This window comes from Nicotiana sylvestris, chromosome 6 (assembly GCF_000393655.2).
Source record: "Nicotiana sylvestris chromosome 6, ASM39365v2, whole genome shotgun sequence".
NCBI lineage: Eukaryota > Viridiplantae > Streptophyta > Magnoliopsida > Solanales > Solanaceae > Nicotiana > Nicotiana sylvestris.
The window spans coordinates 160,749,070-160,749,765 of record NC_091062.1 but is presented as its reverse complement, the minus strand read 5'-3'; positions in this window follow the sequence as shown (position 1 = coordinate 160,749,765).

Below are 696 nucleotides of genomic sequence, written 5' to 3'. Positions count from 1 at the left end.
CTCTCATGATGATGTCACACTTATAACGTAAGCTTTTGTGATAACTAAAGCATCCCATCGGCTCATCTTTATAGAAGCGTTCAATGCACCGCCGATTTATTTTCTCAAAGCGATAATATCGCCACCGATCCGTCTCCCAAAAAGCATTGATTGCGCCTGTCGATATGTTTTCCAAAGGCATTGATTGCGTCGTCGGTTCCTCTACCGCCTTTCTATAAATGGAAGCTTTCTTGAACCAAAACTCCATCCAGCCATCCTTCAACAACCTTCAACTATTTTCTTCTCTTCATCCTCATCTAACTCTATTTTCCATGTTTCGAGCCCGTGACCGTAAGGTCACGCGATACCAGTTTTGCATGCCATGGCTTTTTTTCAGAGCTTTTCCCCACTGAATGGAACCATACTTAGTTATTATTGTTGTTGTTGTTGGCCCGAGATAATGAGAAAGGGATGTCAAATTATCCCCATATTAGAGGATATGTGGACCGTAAACTGCTGCTCATCTCTCTTAACCTCAACCTGGTGTGGCACTTCACTCCTTTTGCTTTCCATGGAGTGAGATGGTGGTATCCACTGACTTTTGCATTCTAACCGGTGCAATGTCTCAAGAAGTGGCTTCCCAATAGTAGTGCTGGCAAGACCCATACTCACCAAATTTTTCCCCAAGCCACAATTTTCCCTGTCTGTTAAAAGCTT